The sequence below is a fragment of the Salminus brasiliensis genome, chromosome 14, assembly GCF_030463535.1.
Source record: "Salminus brasiliensis chromosome 14, fSalBra1.hap2, whole genome shotgun sequence".
Lineage (NCBI taxonomy): Eukaryota > Metazoa > Chordata > Actinopteri > Characiformes > Bryconidae > Salminus > Salminus brasiliensis.
Window position 1 is genome coordinate 28,756,602 of NC_132891.1, and position 17,990 is coordinate 28,774,591.

At 38.8% G+C, this 17,990-nt stretch overlaps 1 long non-coding RNA gene across 1 annotated transcript; it reads right to left on the reverse strand.

Annotated features, from left to right (window-relative positions):
- Positions 1–6,429: 6,429 nt before the first annotated feature.
- On the reverse strand, positions 6,430–17,617 carry LOC140576636 (uncharacterized). Its single transcript, XR_011981742.1, has 3 exons — positions 17,533–17,617; positions 14,293–14,379; positions 6,430–6,509 (listed from the first exon to the last, which is right to left on the reverse strand). It is a non-coding gene; the product is annotated as an uncharacterized lncRNA (long non-coding RNA).
- Positions 17,618–17,990: the final 373 nt, after the last annotated feature.

Consider the following 17,990-nt stretch of genomic DNA (forward strand, 5'->3'; position numbering starts at 1 on the left):
AACAGTTATGCGCTGACCAGACCAGTGCATTGGTTCTCAACTTATGCATCATAAAAGATCTTTTCTGGGCTGCATATAGGCATTTAATAATGTACAGGCATATTTTAATTTTTATTTCATTTGACCACACGAATGGCTAAGTGTAAACATGCCCAGGACGCACTGTAATTAGATTACATATGATTGGACACATATGAAGGTGGTCAGAGATTTATCCCTAGGGAATAGAATCGTCATGATCTGATCCATGCCCATGTTGATTTTTAATAGATCGGGTAGCGGCTTTTAGGGTTACGTTCCACTGACGATCCTTTGCTGTAGCAGAATGCCATCTGGTGTCCTCTAGGCACCATTAATAAACATGATCCCCAGCTGCTGCAGACAAACTTCTCTTTTTCGAAAACTACCCTAGACAGAGTTCATCTGTGGCATTATTTCAGTGAGGGAAACAAAACTGACCTTTATTTTAACTGATAAGTGTTGTGACGTTACCAGTTAGCAGCCAAAACAGAAGCTAAATTCTAATTGTAACTCTCCCTTACACCTTAAATATTGCTGCACTTACAGTGTGTACATTTCAACAGCAACGTAACAGCTCCATTATTTAAGGTGGGACAGAAAGTTTTGGGAAGAGGAAAACTGTAACAAACCAGCACACAGTGTAAAGAGTGTGTTAGTTAATCTGTCAGAAAAAGGAGGATTTAAACTCTTCCCTTCCAGAAAATGTTTTGTCTATTTTCTGCCATTTTTGTCCATCCTGCCAAAACCAAACAAAGATACCCTCTTTACTCTTGAATTACGTCTTGCTAGAAATGAAACTATCATGGAACTGCTCTGTTCTAGTAGGAAGAGAACCACGCTTCTTTCTCTGGTTCTAAACCACAAATGAATTGTGCATTTATAACCGAGGAGGAGGCTAATTTACATACACTAACTGATTTGACTGCAGAGGTGTAAATGAAGTGGGAGCTGAATGGTAAATACTGAATTGTAAGATATTAAACACTATAGAGTTTAAAAGTCATTTAAAAAGTAGCAACCAAATAAAGTAAATCAGTTTGTTTGTTTGTTTATATAAATCAGAATGTCTGATTATATGTACTTTTTAATTCAATTCAATTCCAAGCCTCTTTTGAGCAAGCTAGTGGCAACAGTGGCAAGGAAAAACTCCCTTGGGTAGAAAGAAAGAAACCTTAAGAGGAACCAAGACTCCTCCTCAGGTCGACACCAGATAATAACAAAAAGCAAAACAGGAATAAAGACAATAAAATAAAACTGAATTTAAAAAAATGTGGCATCAAGCCAAACAAGATGAAAATGTGAGTAAGATGATAAAGTCAATGCACATAAATTGAGGCCCCTGTTTACTTTATTGTTGTGGGGTTGTATTATTTATAGAAACAAAAAGATCGGACTAGAATCAGCTGATAGTCAGCACTAAGAGACTCAGATTGGGAGGCCAAAATTGTTGACTGTATTTATTTGTCATTTTTTACCAGTAGATGACTTGACCACAGATGGCAGCATTCAAAACTTGTTCTTTTGTGGATTTGTTTACTTACTTTCACTTAGTCAACATCAACAAAACCTGTAATTTATCCAGAGGTGCCCAGTCTTTTCCATAAAACTGTATTTTCAGGATCACTAGTCCTGAGCAAACACAAAGTTGTACAATGTGTGTAATATGTATTTTGCATTTTATTTTTGGGGAGATTAGTTTAAGTAGTTAGTATTAAAAAGGTGAGCTTGGGTGGTATAACGATAATACTGTGTACTGCAGTATTTAAAAATGTTAATGGCATCTGAACAGACAAGTTTTTTCCATCAACACTCGTGTTGGTTGCCCAGCAGGTAAACAGCAGCTGCACTAGGCTGTCTGATACTCGATGGAGCTGTAGCTTTCTGTCCTTTCAACAGCAGTCGCTCAAAAAAGACAGAAGTAGAAAAGGCTTTGAACAACAAGAGGTTGGATAAAGCAAGCGGTCAAACAAGAGTGTCAGTTGTGGCTTTCCAACAGTGGTGAAACCTGAAGGAGTTTAAAGGTCTGAAAAGTGACACCAAGTTTCCTGCCTGTTGTTTATCCTACATATAATCTGTATGTCTATATATTCAACATACTTTAACTATATACACTGCTCAAAAAAATAAAGGGAACACTTAAACAACACAATATAACTCCAAGTAAATCAAACTTCTGTGAAATCAAACTGTCCACATAGGAAGCAACGCTGATTGACAATCAATTTCACATGCTGTTGTGCAAATGGAATAGACAACAGGTGGAAATTATTGGCAATTAGCAAGACACTCAATAAACGAGTGGTTCTGCAGGTGGGGACCACATGCTTTCTGGCTGATGTTTTGATCACTTTTGAATGTTGGTGGTGCTTTCACACTCGTGGTGGCATGAGACAGACTCTACAACCCACACAAGTGGCTCAGGTACTGCAGCTCATCCAGGATGGCACATCAATGCGGAGGCTGGAGGCGCTACCAGGAGACAGGCCAGTACACCAGGAGACGTGGCGGAGGCCATAGGAGGGCAACAACCCAGTAGCAGGACCGCTACCTCCGCCTTTGTGCAAAGAGGGAACAGGAGGAGCACTGCCAGAGCCCTGCAAAATGACCTCCAGCAGGCCACAAATGTGCATGTGTCTGCACAAACAGTTAGAAACCGACTCCATGAGGATGGTATGAGGGCCTGACGTCCACAGATGAGGGTTGTGCTCACAGCCCAACACCGTGCAGGACGCTTGGCATTTGCCATAGAACACCCGGATTGGCAAATTCACCACTGGTGCCCTGTGCTCTTCACAGATTAAAGCAGGTTCACACTGAGCACATGTGACAGACGTGACAGAGTCTGGAGATGCCGTGGAGAGAGATCTGCTGCCTGCAACATCCTTCAGCATGACCGGTTTGGCAGTGGGTCAGTAATGGTGTGGGGTGGCATTTCTTTGGAGGGCCGCACAGCCCTCCATGTGCTCGCCAGAGGTAGCCTGACTGCCATTAGGTACCGAGATGAGATCCTCAGACCCCTTGTGAGACCATATGCTGGTGCGGTTGGCCCTGGGTTCCTCCTAATGCAGGACAATGCTAGACCTCATGTGGCTGGAGTGTGTCAGCAGTTCCTGCAAGATGAAGGCACTGAAGCTATGGACTGGTCCACCTGTTCCCCAGACCTGAATCCGATTGAGCACATCTGGGACATCATGTCTCGCTCCATTCACCAACGTCACGTTGCACCACAGACTGTCCAGGAGTTGGCGGATGCTTTAGTCCAGGTCTGGGAGGAGATACCTCAGGAGACCAGTCGCCACCTCATCAGGAGCATGCCCAGGTGTTGTAGGGAGGTCATACAGGCACGTGGAGGCCACACACAATACTGAGCCTCATTTTGACTTGTTTTAAGGACATTACATCAAAGTTGGATAAGCCTGTAGTGTTTTTCCACTTTAATTTTGTGTGTGACTCCAAATCCAGGCCTCCATTGGTTAATAAATTTGATTTCCATTGATGATTTTTGTGTGATTTTGTAGTCAACACATTTACCTTTGTACAGAACAAAGTATTACATTAAAATATTTCATTCATTCAGATCTAGGATGTGTTATTTGAGTGTTCCCTTTATTTTTTTGAGCAGTGTGTATATATATTCACTCACTTCAATGTGTGCTTTGTTTTGAGTAATTGTAATTTGATGCTACTTATCTTTTGTTAGTCCACATTGGCTTTGAACAGGACATTTTACAAATGAGGGAGTATAGCTAGCTTGCATATTTGTGTTTATTTGTAGTCAGTGTTTCCGCTATATATTTTGCAGTGGCGGTTCAAATATGCGTCGATGCGTGCAGGTGCTTCATGACTCAAGGCACTTTTCCAAGCACACCACAATACGCCACGCACCATTTTGACAGTACTACATTAAATTAAAGCCATATCAAGACCACAGAAAGCCACAGTGGATCACATGTGACTTGAAATGTACACAGAGAAAGGCAGCCAATTCTTTGGTAAACAAACTAATGCTAAGGCCAAGTTACCTCAGATAATGTTACTATCCTAGCCTTGTACAGCTTCTATCTTTCAGCTTATGAACAAACAAGAAGAGGTAGAAAACTGAGTAAACTGATGTCAAGCATGTTAAGTGATGCTGAATGCTTTATTTCATTTACTTTTTTATTAAACAAAATTAAACAAAATGAAAAAAAAGTCTCGAACCTGGCGCTTATTGTCTTTACCTGCAGGCTTTCTATATATGCTCTGATACTACATTAGTGAAATAGGTGTCATATGTATAAATGGATCTAAACAAATGTCTGTAAATGACTGTATTTAATCTCTTATGTGATACGTCTTAATTTTAGGAACTAAAATTTATAAGACGTCTCTTCAAACAGACCATGTGCATGCCTTTTGGGGGAGTGGCTTAGAAAGGAGGGCTGAAAGTAGAGGGTGTTTTTTTCTCAACTGGATATTTTCAAAAACCTAGCTCACACTGGTTTCTACAAAATCACCTGCTTCAGCTTTAACTAGAGAATTTAGTCAGTTTTCTCAATATGGTCCTTGAATAGTACAACTTAATAGTCCAGCAAAGTTCTAGCGCCACGCAAACTAACGGCAGAGCAGATGGAGCGGACTCTGTTGGCTCATTAGCCGGGAAGGAAGTCTTCTCACATCTGGGGCAAGTGCCCTTAAATCTTACCACCGAGGGAGCTGGATTTGCACAGCGCCGGCCGATAAAAATCAATACAAATTACAGCCACGGCGCTAACGACTCAGCCAGGCCTGAAATAATTCCAAAACAAATGCACACGGCAGGGCTAGCATGAAACTAATGAAGGTAGAGAGGGGTTGGAAGGGGGGGGTGATGGTGGCTAACAAGCTCCCTTATCCTTTAACTCCAAAGAAAAGAGAGAGGGAAAAGACTGTAAAAGTGACCTATCTGAGCCCAGAATGGTTTGTGGGCACATTGTTTAAAAGCACTATTTGAAAGGAGGGGTGTAGAGTTAGTGAAAGCAGACGTGTGTTTTGGGGGACCGTGCAGGAGGTGTCATTCCCAGCACACCTTACAAAAAGGCAAAGAAGATTGTCAAACAGAAAAAGAAAGATTAGGGTGTAATTAGCCTGTTTAAGACAAAGATGTTTCAGTGAAACAAAGGGTTGTGCAAAGCCAGTGACATTATAAATGAGGAGACCTGCTACTTGTATAAATATAAATGGGAGTTCTCATGACGCTCAACATGTCCCACCTTTCAACAAAATGAGCGAATCAGCTTGCTCGGGAGCAGAGAAACCCCCACCTCGATATGGCAATCGGTGCAAGCGCAGTAGCCAGGAACAAGCCGCAAAGTTGCGTTTTGTGTATTTTGAGCCAAACTCTACAAACTATTCAATGATTTATAATGTATTTTAAATGATTTTATATTTATTTTAAATTTGACCCTCAGACCCTCAGTACATCAAATAGTCTCTCCCCAATCACAGAGTTGAGAGCCTGGTCTCAAATGTCTGAAAATAACTGCCCGGCACCATTGTAAAGATTATGCAGACTTTGGTAAATTGGTGAAATCCTTTGTCGAAACCTTTCTGAGTTTACAAGCTCCAATGCCATCTGTTGTTTAGTTTTTAGTTTTTTCAAGGTTATTGAGAAAGGACAACATGCTGTAAATTTTAAACATGCTTTGCTGAAGCCAGGAGAGCATCATCTCGGCAAGACGTCAACCAAGGCCTTAAGGTGTGGAACCACTTTTATGTGCTTTAGTATAGATTCTACTTCTGGAACCATACTAGGTGGAGGGAAACTATTCCTTTAAGAGACATTCCCTCAGTTGATGCTTTGAAGGTGGTTGTGGTGGAGCTTGTTTCTTTGCTCACTTAGAGGTCAAACAACATCAGTGTGACTTTTCAACTGTGTGACTGACACATTGGACCAGTGCTCTCAACCATCACAAAACACCAAGTAAGGGAATGTCTTTTGGAAGAATGGTGTCCCATCCTTTCAGTACAGTGTAGGCCAAGGTATGGAGCACCTTGGAGTTTCAACTCCATTAGATTACTGTAGTAAAAAAGTAATAATGCCTAAAAAAACAGTAATAAATGACAGATATTAAGCATATTGCATACTTAAGATGTCTCCATTTGTCAAGATATATATATAGTTAGATGTGACTCACAAAGAGAGAAAGACAACAAGGGAGTGTACAGCCCAGAAAGAGAGAATAAATGAGAGGATGTGAGGAGGGAGCAAGATGGAGATAGACGGCATTTTCCTTGTATGCCAATGAGAAGTCTTATTAGCCTTTGGTCCTCTCAGCTCCCCCCTGAGGTCAGTGGCAGGCGGCATGAGGTCTTACCTTAGTTAGAGATGAGAGGCGGAATCCCTTGGCCTTTTCTTTGCCTGCGTGCTGGTTGAGGTAATTGCCCATGGCCAGTAGGTACTCCAGCACGCAGACAAACGCTTCACAGCCCCACAGCTGCTGGCACATGTGGATCTTCTGGCTAATCAGCTGCAAGACAAACAGAAAGGCCAGAGTGTGTCATCTCCCTCGAACACAGGTGCCAATGCGACCTTGCCGCACTGATTTCTCACGAGCGCCACCGTTAATGACTGCTCTCATACCGGAGCGCACACGCAGTTAATGAACAGATAAATCAGATGGTTTTTGTGATGTAAAGGAAGCGAGCATTCTAGCAAGATGTGGAGCGATTGAGGCCCTAAAGCTGTGATCGCTGCAAATAAATTAGTTTAAAAGTTTGAACATATAAAAGGTGGGAATGATTCTGCCAGATAACTACTACCAATTCTTCAGATACTTTATAACTTTATAGTTTTTTTCCTCTCCCTCTCCCCCGCAAATTCTTACTACAAAACCTGCAGACTGGGACCAGCCTCAAACCAAACCTGCAATATCCATTACCTCTAATTAATTACAGTAAATTAGATACACCAGCCTGTTTAGCATTCATAATAATTCCACAAGTAACAAGCTGATTTCCCTCTTGAGGATGGCCTCCTGCAAACAGGTTGGCTTGTTCTAAACCTGCAGTGATGCTCAGAGCTGCTGCTGTTCATTGGTGAGCAGTGCTGTTTGTGGTGGGTGCTTATCAGTGGGTTGCGCGCCCTCTATGCTGTGTACACAAAAAAAGTGAGAGTACTAGTCTGTGATGGTGCACTCGCACATACAAACACGCAGCACAATGCGAACCACAATCGCCCAGGGACATAGCATCTGGCTATTAGCTCAGTGTGTGTCCTTCGGCCTTGTGCTCGGCACCTGCCTCACCCTGGAGACCTTCATCCCATCTGGAACATTCTTAGAACTTTTTCCAACCAGCTGAGGCAAAGATGGCTACGGGGACACTACAATTCAACTAATAAGCCTAGAGCTCCTGAATAAAGCACAGGTAAACATCAAACTCAACATTTTAAACTGAATAGGACTCTTTTTTTCCCCAGCCAATTTCCTATAGCCACATAACTATGGTATATACTTGCTGTAGTTTGAGGCACTGTAGGAGAGATTATTATCTATGAAAAGAAAAGAAAATCAACAATTTAGGCTTTAGCACAGCTGTCAGTGTTTTGGCTACAACATGTACTTTTGTCCAATTTGACAGAGAATCAGAAAGCATATAAGCAAGTCTATTTTAAATTATTTAGCAACTGAACAATGTGCATGTGATTAAAGCATACAGGTTGTATAGTTCTCTTTCATGGAATGCAATCTTACATTAACTATTGGCTACAGTGCTTATCTAAAAAAGCAAAGCACACAGCAGATATATTTGTGTAGTTTTTAGATAAATTTACTTTTACATTTGTAATTCCGTAATCTAGTGACTAAATGTCAGATGCTGATTGTCTTTTGGCTTTTGGTATTGGCCTTTAAAGCCTGATTCTCTCCCAATCCTTGTAAGTGCAGTGGCTTAACCAGTTAGCAGCCAAAACAAGTCTAAATTGTCCTCTTACTTAAACTTTCCATTCCACCTTACATGATACCGCAGTTAAGTTCTGCTGTTAAAATGGACACAACGTAACTGCTGCACTATTTAAGGTAGACTGGAGAGTTAGAAGCATTGTTTTGGCTGCTAACTGGTAAACACCACTAAATGTATCAGTTAAAATAAAGCTCTTTCATGTTTTGCTCACTTTAATAGGGTCAGACGCTGAGCAGAACAATGTTTAGAGTATTTTTTCAAAAAAGAGCTTCTGGCGGCAAGGTGGAAAGTTTGGCTCAGAGCCTTGTTTTAAACGTGATGCAGCAACATCAAGGACATATAACAGCAGTTAAAACTTGATTTAATATGTCAGAAAAGGTTAATTTAAACTTGTATATTTTCTGCCGTTTTTGCCGTTTTTAATGGTCACAAGCTAGACAACCTAATCTTAGCTTATTTAGTCTTACACACGTAGAGTGATTTGACTGCAGGGTTTAAAAGAAACTGGCAGCAGAAGGGTCAGGTTATAAGATATTACACACTCTACAAAGTTTAACATTTAAAACATCTTAAGAAGTTGCTACACAAAATAAATAAGTTTTAAAAAAAATACAGTTTTAAAGTTTACTAGTGTTAATTAACAGCTTGTCACGTTGCGGGGCTGTTATCTGTATCTGTAAGATCGGATCAGATTGGTATCGGCCGACAGTCAGCATTAGGGTTCTCCGATCTGATCTGGGGGCAAAACACATGATCAGGTAGTAGTATAGTATAGTAGTTTGTATTTTTGCAAATTAATGCACTGTACTGTAAACTCTTAGGTTCTATATAGTATGTATTGTTATTTGTTATGTAATTGTATTCAGAATGAGTTAAATCCACAGTACATCAATCATCATGTTCCCTCTCTATATTTCATTTTACTCATCAACTCTTAAGCACAGCGGAGCTCTGCACTTCCAAACTCCAGCACTACTGGGGTTGCTTCTTCTTCCTCTGCAGAGACACAGCAGGTCACACCTGGAGAGCTCTCTACATTCCCAGAGCTGAGCTGGCCCTATTTTCCAGCCTAGCGCCCTGCCCGTCAGATGGCGGGCAAATCCGCCTTAATGTTGGTGGGCTTAAAAAGTCTAGCATGTCAGACAATCCTGTGGATTTAGAGTCAGCGGTGGAAATAGAAGCCTCAGCTCCATCTTGTTTACGGCATGGTGCTTTTTGCACAGGGCCAGATTGCGTTCCACTTACAACTACTGAAGCTGCGCTCCACATCACAAATGGTGCACACCTTGGTGAGTTATGCAGCTTTTCTGTGGCCTTAACATCTTTTCTTGTTGGGTTGGGAAGCCGTTGACCATTAGGGAAGGTGTAAATGATCCTGCCAGTCGGTCAACATGTACAGTTGTATGCAAAAGTTTGTGCCTCCTTTGCAAATTTACAATTAAGTAAATATACCCTTCTGCAATTAGATACGATTAGAAATTGTGATGAAGAATCCTGGACTCCTCAAACCTTGTGCTATGCATCCACCTTGTAATTCCCACTGTGCAAAATTCAGAGACGGCAGTCATCAAAAAAAAACCTTAACTGCAACGCCATCACATAAGTCACTGATTGAAGTATAAAAACATCTAGGAATGCTAGAGGCATTGTAGAAACTAGGGCTGTATGATTACTTGAGTATAAAGGGAATTATTTGCCCACCAAAGGCATGTTTAGAAAAGGAGCAACATTGACGAAAAACATCCCTTGCCAACTGTATGGGGTGTGTGGCAGCCAGTGACACAAGAAATACTGCATGTGCAGATGAAGAAATATGTTGAATATTTTATGACCACATTGATTTAGTTAGCTGGGGTAACCCAAACATTTGCATTTAACTGTATATCTACATAACAAAGGCACTTCAAACAGAAATGTCAGTGGTTAATCCCATATATACACAAAATCCTGGAATAATATCCTGGAATTTGTTTACATGAATGCATCATTTGGAATTGTACAAATATAATCATATATATATGATATATATAATATTTTTATTATGAATAACTTGGGACAGCAAATATTGTATTTTCAGCAACATCTGAACAAATATTTAACTAGTTTTTAGGTCAATGAGCAGGAGAAGTATTAGATCACCTAAAAAAATAAAGAGCAGGTGTGGAACACCGCTTTTGCAAGCAAAATAAATCCTAAATCTGTCTTTTAAATAAATAAATAACAAAAATTAAATATAAAAAAAAACATTAATCCAACATTCAATTTGCAAGGCTTTAGAATGTAAACTGTCCCATGGTAATACAACTTATTTACTGTGCCATCTTGCTAGTTAGTTAGTTAAAGCTAAAAGCTATTCAGATCAGAAATTTGACATTTTTCACAAATTCACAAATAAAGTGCAGAGTATTATGGATGACCTAATAAGAATGCCAACCCTTCATGGACTGGCCTTGAGACTCTAGTAATTGATTGAGGCTACTCAGGATTATAAAATGTCTATTTCTGAGGAATTTAGATATTATATTTTATGAAAAAGTAAAAAAGTTCATTCAAAGGGAATGAAAGTAAAATATAAAAAAATATATTCATTTTGATGAAAGAACCCCCCAAGAATATAAATAAAATTATAAAAATAACTTCTGAGTGCTGCCGGATGGAGTTTATACTACCACCTATTTATATGTCATTTATAACACTGTGGACATACACACAATTGGCATAAGCTTTTCCACATAACTGTTCCACTAATACTGTCAATGCTTCCAGCCTGATGCCAATAGGTGACACAGTGAGGGCATGAAGAACAACAGAGGGACAGAAGGGCACATGCTGCAGCTGCTGAAATAACTGTCAATTCCCAGAGCTAGAATGTAAGCCCTCGGATGGCACAGAACTGCTGAGTCAAGTGCATTTCTCCCCACTGTATATTCTCCATAACCTCAGACAAATCCCTTCCACACATGCTGGTTTTAACATCCGACTTCAAGTTTTCATAAACTGTTAGCTTGTGGGGGACTCAGAAGACTAATGCCATAACACTGCACTTCCATCCAATGAAGGGTGTTTTAAGCGCAGCGACAGCATCCCCTTTCAGAAAACAATGTATACGAGAATGCGAAAGACCAGCGACCACAAAAGAGCCTCAAACAAAGGCTAACTTCCGAAAACAACTGGGAAATTGAAGAGGAATTGGAGGCAGAAACTTTTCTCTTTGTCTCCGCTCAGCAAGAAAAGGCTATCAAACTGCTTATGGTGCCATTCTCCCTCCCGGCCCCACCTTACCTTTCTGTCTGTAATAAAAGACCTGAAGAACTCCTGAAGAGATTGGCCATTAGAAAAAGAAAGAAAGAACAAAAAAAAGAAGAAAAAAAAAAAAACTCACCCAGCTCTAAGTGCAGATTCTTTAGGAGCAAAGCCACTACATTTTAATGCATGATTCTTTTTTTCCCCTCCCACAAATCCATTTCGTTTATTTCTCCAGGATCCTGCTGTCTGCCGGAATTATCTTTTGCATTAGTGAATGAGCTTTTTATTCTTTCTCTTTGGGAGTGTTTTTTTTTTTTTTTTTTTTGCCAGGAAGCACCTTTGTGAGGAATTCACAGTGCAATGCTGGTATCCTCTCAGAACAAACAAGTGGCCCGACTTCGCATAAGATTGTTTTTCCAAGAACAAACTTTTCAATTTCTTGTTATGAGTCCGCTGTCAATCATAATCACCAATGCAATGCACGGTTAACTACAAATCAAATGCTTGTGCGCGCACACACACACACATTCACTCACACATCACTTGGTATTCATACACATGCATACATTCTCTCTCTGCTATTTTGCCATAACAATGCATAATAATGATTGCATCCTTGGTCCTTCTTTCTTGGTTCTTCTTACAGAGCACTTTCCTCTGAAGAAAAAAAGTCTGAATCAAAAGTGTTGTTGGAAAGCAGGGATCTACCAGGGGTCAAATAAAATACCCATACCTGTGTTTGTATCTGTGTCTGTTTAGTGCTGTAAATACAGTTGTGGTCGTACATTAACATATACTGTACTCGCTTTCAATGATTTATTTGAACTATTCTTATTGAGGATGATCAGCATGTTCAACAGGGGGCCGCAAATATAAATACAGGGTCCAAAAATGCATGCAGAACACCTAACATTTGGTTAAAACTGAGTAGTCCTTCTTTTCCATTATTCCAGCCACTTTGTGCAATGTAGCAGTTTCAAAACAGCCCCAGCGCATGCTGCTACAACCACCATGCTTAATAGTTGGTACACTGATCTTGGGGGTGAATGCTTTACCTTTACCCCTGCAAACCTCATCTTTGTCAACCATAAAACTCCTACAACTCCCGATTACGAATAAAGCATTTACGTTTGCAACAACTTATTTGGACTTATGTTTTTGATATCTGCAGTTGTTCACAAATGGCTACAAGCAACATTACAGACTTGTGTAAATCTATGATCATCCTTCATGGATTTCCTCAGAGGAAAGTGCTATGTAAGAAGAGCCAAGCATTTGATTTGTAGCTCTGAGCTCCTTAGACATTCCAACTGTGCTGTGTTCTGTCAAATAAACACTTTCTGGGGAACAGAGAAGCTACCGGTCAAACACTAACAAAAAGTTTAGAGGCCTAGGCCACGACAAGTTAAAAGACATTTTGGAATATTAAGTATTACTGAATTAATAATCTTATCTTTGATTTCAGAAAAGAAGTATGCTGTAAGCACATTCTGCCCTCAGAAAAAGAACAGTTCAAATAAGTTATTTAAAGGCTGATATATCTATGATGAGTATATATAAATGTCTGACCAGGATTGAGCTTTAGAGGTAAAGGTCAAGACCACCTTTGTTGAGTCCAAGACAGGTCCAAGAGAATGACTAATCAAGATGGAGTCAAAGCCCAAGTCTAAGACTGAGACCTCTTTGCATTGCAAATTTCTTGACCTTTTCAATTTGTTTGGTGGAGTTATTGAAAAGTGGGCTATATTTTCTAGACTGACATGGGGAAACAGAATTAAAGCTTAGAATTCTAGGGTCATGTAACATGGTTTGAGGCAGGCTGCATGTGCAGATGAACTTTATTAGGGCTTAAGTAAAAACTCGTCATCAGGACAGGCAGAGGTCAAGGAACAGGTAGGCAGGTACAACTCAGGTCAATCTATAAAGCAGGAGGTCATAACCAAAAGATTAGTAGTCACAGTGACTTTACAAAGTACACTACAAACTGAGGTACTTTATTGGAGTTTTAATCAGTCCAGTCATGAACAGCACCTGTGTGCAGGTCATTATCTTTGAGACAGACTGAGTTTGAGTCAGGTTTCCTCCAGACTAAAATGTGACTGAATTGCCAGTTTTTGACAGCACCACCGAAACCATGTGGGAAGGACACAACCACTAAGTCTTGAACTCTTAAGTTAACGCTGGTTACAAACAATAGTTTTTCTTCATCGGCAGCAGTAAAGCATAACTTTTCTTTGGTTCTGAAATGAGAGGAGCAAGCTCACGCACTTGATTTAGACAAAAAATAAAATCACAGCATACACAACACTGTAAAATATTATTTTCACAACAGTAATCCTCAAAACCCAAGATATCAGTTGTGAGTGTATACTATTATTTACCCACCTTCACTGCAGTATTTGAATATAACTTATTAAACACACTGTGAAAAAGGTCATTTAAAACCATCTTTTCAGTGTCACATTAAATAAACATTAAAATGTCTATCTAACATAATTAACTTACTATTAACTATTAACTAGTCTAATTAACATTCAACTGAAAGCCTGAAAGTTGAATAACCCTAACGCTTACCTTTCCCTTTTAGGGTTAGATTTAAGGTTTGTACATAATCAGATGAATGTCAAGTGAGCATCTATAAGGCATCCACAATGGACCATTCGAATAAAGTGATACCGCAGATTACCTACATGACGCGGCTTTATTAGCTATAAAAACACAAATATTTGATCAGAATTGGCCAATACTTAGCATTCAGGTAACTGGATTGAATCAGATCATATAACCACTAGATTAGCAGATTTAAACATTTTATTATAACATAATTTAAAAATCAAATCCAAGTACTATAGCACTGCTCTGCAAGATATAGTGTGCACAGGCTTACCATAGGCAGATTAACAAAGCTGTGTCTGTATGCACATGAGAAAGTAGAGTTTGAGGACTATCTGTTTAGTAATCATCAGCTGTTCGTTCCAAATAATGCATTCATATTTGGTTCCGTTCCTAGCTAACAGCTGAATGTATAGTAGCCCATTACTGAGGGAAAAGTCTGGAGGGGAGAGTGTGAGCAATAGAGTGAAAGAGAGAGAGAGTTTGACTGACCGGTTTCAGGTCATCCATGCTGATGGGCAGTTCTCTAAGGGTCAGCAACAGGTCCAGCTGTGTGCTCAGGTACGGGATATTACACAGCTGAGGAGAAAGTCATACACAGTGACAAACAATGTCAGACATATCTGTTATTCTCTTTCTATCTGTCGCCCTCGTCTGTTATACATCTCCTGTATATATACATACACACACACACACACATACACACACTTAAACACAATAGCCGCATTATATATCTTGTTGTTCACTATTGCGAGCTAGAAGGAGACTCTAATTGCTGAACCCCAATCACTGAACATTTTATTGTGTTTATTAGGAATTCTGACCCAACCTCAGCATCTTTCTGTAGGTGTTTTGATGAATCAGGCCATTAAATGATCATTTTAGTCAGAAACAAGGCATACCAGCTTCTAATCACATGGCATCAAGGGTTGCCAGACTGTTTGTGGTATACTGCAAGTACAGTTTTGATGTTTTGAAAGTACCTGCTCCTTCTGATTTCCACTATTTTGATTTTCTCACACTTGGTACTTTTTACTGGAGGAAAACCTTCATCACCCATGTGAAAACTGATTAAACTAAATGCACATGTGAAGCGAAATGGTCCAGAAAGTAAATAAAGCACAAAGACAGATTGATATTTTGGTTGGGGGGAGTTTTTTAGTTTTTTTTACAGTGAATATAAAAGAGCAAATACAAAACAAGACGCAATACCTGAAATTCATTTGGTCTTTAACATCTCACTTAAGCTTTTTAAGTCCAGGCAAGGGTAGATGTACCTTCAGACGCCAAATCAAAAACTGTCAAGTTAAATCTTCTTAGAGATTTAAGGTTAGTGTGTGGATTTTCAACTGGGAGGAAAACACACAAGATTTTTAGCATCTAGTGCACAGCATTTCCCCCCATCATTGTGTATCTTATCCTAGAGTTCATTTTACAGAAGTAAGAACTGAAATACAATTATAAAAAAATACCATATATATTCTATAAAGTATTATACAACATGTTTACCGACCGTCTCGTTCTTTCTCTCGGTTTCTGTCTTTCACCTTCCCAGACATAATCATATTTTAGAGGGAGAGTGTTCTACAGAACACCTTGAAACATAGTAATAAATTAGAACAGTATAGAACGAATAGACCACGAACATTAGAGCCAGACTCTGAAGCAAACTCACAGACCAGTGAGATTATTAAGATTATACTGCACGATTATAACTTTCTATTGTTTCTAATAATTCCCACAGTCTTTTTATACATCTGAACTACGAAATAACACATACTCAATGACATGAGGAGAGCAAAGATATGGGATCATTTTAAACATGACCAGACACATTTCCTTCAAATAGTGTAGTGTACACTAGACTGGAAGGTTTTGTTCCACTGGATCTGACAGCCAAAAACATGGCCAATAACACTATTCAGTACCAATACTAGTTTTAGTAAATTAAAGAATCATTTTTATTGTTTCTAATAATTCTCCCAGTCTTATACATCTGAACTATGAAATAACACATACTGATTAATTGGCAGTAATTCAAAAAGTATAAAACCAATTACATTGGTGTATTACTGAGATGAGATTATATAACACTTTCATTATTAATTATTATTATATTTAGTGGTTGCAGTTTTTAGTTGGTCAATTGCATGTTGCATAGCTTTCTTGTCAATTTAGGTTGTTCTTGGCAATATAGGGCACTTTTCAGTTCTCAGCTGACTCTAAAAACTGGCACACTTCAAATGATACTTAAATATAGAAATAATACTAAATTAATATTAAGAATATCTCAGTAATAGATTTTAATATATTTTCTCTAGATACTGAATATAAGTAATAAGTAAGCAGCCTCTGTGGAAGTTTAAGTTTATTCATATAGCGCTTTTAATAGTATTTAAGACGTTGTCACAAAACAGCTTTAGATCTGGTCTCAAATGGCCAAGGCTAGAAGAAGGTCCACATTTAAAATAGCATTTAAAATGTGGGGTTGCATTTATGTTTTGGGTTATTTAAACCTTTTTGAATTATAAGTGTTATTATGTGAATGAATCAACAAAGAACAAAATGGAATGACAAAGGACAGTAAAAAATATATATTAATTATCATAATATGATGTCACAATATGATTTTCGCAGTCTTGTGGGGGTATTGTCAGAATGAAATTTAAACTATGGAGTATATCCAAAATGATCTTTAGAAAAAAGAGCCTGTGAACAAGTGTACAGTTTATGTATTACATGAAACACATAGAGACACTTAAGTGATTGGATGCCAGTTTAAGATTTAATTATCAAATTTTATTCATATATATTTACCTTTTTTTGTTTGTTTTTTCCACTTAAAAAATAATTTATTTGCATTGTATCTATTTTTCCTGTCCCAACACAGTTTCATGCTGTTCAATTGGTCTAGCCCAACATGTCTGCCAACCTCAGAAAACGAAATATTGTAATATATTGTATCGTGCAAAAGGCATCTAAGAAAACTATACATAAAAGTCTTTATCTAAGCAGTAAATATTTCAAATGTTCTGCCTTCATCAAGTCCACTTATTAATTTTCTGAGAATCCTCAGCAGTCTGAAATTATGGCCACAGGTCAGCTTCCCAGCAATCATTAACTGTTTTCCAGATCCTTGTCACCAGTTATGATTTCTGTGTTTCTGTGTTTGGTTTCTTTGCTTTTTTTTTAGGTGCACTTAGTAGAGGTTTGCTTGCTTTCCCTCTTACTTGAACTACAGTGGACTTTTTTTAGAGCATGACTTTTGTTCACACTTATAAACCGATGTTTCCAGACTTTTGATATGTACTGTATGTATAAAATATTTTCCAGCGTATATCTGGCTACGGTAAAGCTGCCTTTTAGTCAAAATAAAGTTAGTCCCAGGCCCCACATGAGTAGGTGACAAAAGCCATAGAATCAACTGGGAATAGTGTCACTGTTTCCCTGAGCAGTGGGGGTGTAAAGACAAGGTGCTGGATAACGCCTAAAGCGGTCCCAGCTGCTGCCCAGTCTGTCCGCTCAGTGTGTGAGTTAGTCAGAGTGAGATACAAAGATAATGGGCATCTGACATGTGATACTGTGGGTGAAACATGGTGCTGTTTGTTATGAATACCCAAAATATACTTGCAAAACAGCAATAAATAAAATATACAGCAGAGATATTTTCTGCACTGTGACTTAATGTGATTCAGACTCCTGAAATATGAATGTTTAACCAACAGACCTTACCTCCATCATGTACTGATCAACTATGTGCAGTTCATTCACATCTCCTTTATAGGATTTATACATTTCTATGTCATCAGCAGTTGGCACATACCTAAAAAAGAGATTAAAAACATGCAATTGTAAACATATATAAAACACACTTTCACAGTTTTCTTTTTTGTACAATTATTTGCTTATTCATAGTTAAATTCATGACCAATCAGACAATCGGAAATCGTTCATTTCTGAGAGTTTAACTTCTTTCCAGTGATCCATTCTCAAAAGTTGGTGTAACCCACTTTTACCCATTAAATCTGCTGACAAAGTCACAGCATATGCATGTCCATCCTGGCCACAGAGAACTGTATCAGGATATAGAATCACTTTGTGTTCTACCACTTTTTTCAATTACTGCATAAAAGACTCGTGTGGCTTTCCTTATTATTGGATGTACAGTTTTTAATAGTGAATATGAGTTC